Source organism: Octopus bimaculoides, chromosome 12 (assembly GCF_001194135.2).
Source record: "Octopus bimaculoides isolate UCB-OBI-ISO-001 chromosome 12, ASM119413v2, whole genome shotgun sequence".
Classification (NCBI taxonomy): Eukaryota; Metazoa; Mollusca; class Cephalopoda; order Octopoda; family Octopodidae; genus Octopus; species Octopus bimaculoides.
The window spans coordinates 43,934,049-43,934,583 of NC_068992.1; the positions used below are offsets into that span (position 1 = coordinate 43,934,049).

Genomic DNA, 535 nt, shown 5'->3' on the forward strand with positions numbered 1-535 from the left:
CCCCCCCTCCCGGTCCCATCCTCAACGTTCTCATCCTTATGTATAAACTAGCAGAGATACCCGGCCTTGCTCGGGATTAAAATAGCATAGATTTTTATCATCATCATCATCATCGTTTAACGCCCGCATTCCATGCTAGCATGGGTTATGTATGTATGTATATATATATATATGCATGTATATATGTATGTGTATATGTAGGTATGTGTATATGTATGTATATATATACGTATATATTTGTGAGTATATGTTTATGGAGACCCCTTTCGCTCATGAATGACCATGGGATTGCACCTAGAAAGTTACTCTCCAAGGCATAAGTCCAGGGAAGGTTGTTTGTGGAAGGCCAGCAGTTGGCCATGCATACCAGCCTCCTCTCCTTACCACACCATTGATGTTATCCCTGGGAAAGGCAGAGGCCGATACAGCTTGGCACCAGTGATGTCGCAACTTATTTCTACAGCTGAATTAACCGGAGCAATGTGAAAGTGTCTTGCTCAAGAACATAACATGCAGCCCAGTCCAGGAATCGAAC

At 43.0% G+C, this 535-nt stretch overlaps 1 protein-coding gene across 2 annotated transcripts in view; it reads left to right on the forward strand.

The window, feature by feature from the left end:
* LOC106870933 (adenosine deaminase-like protein) overlaps positions 1-535 on the forward strand; it is a 15,880-nt gene that overhangs the window by 6,302 nt on the left and 9,043 nt on the right. The gene's annotated exons all lie outside the window — the stretch shown is intronic.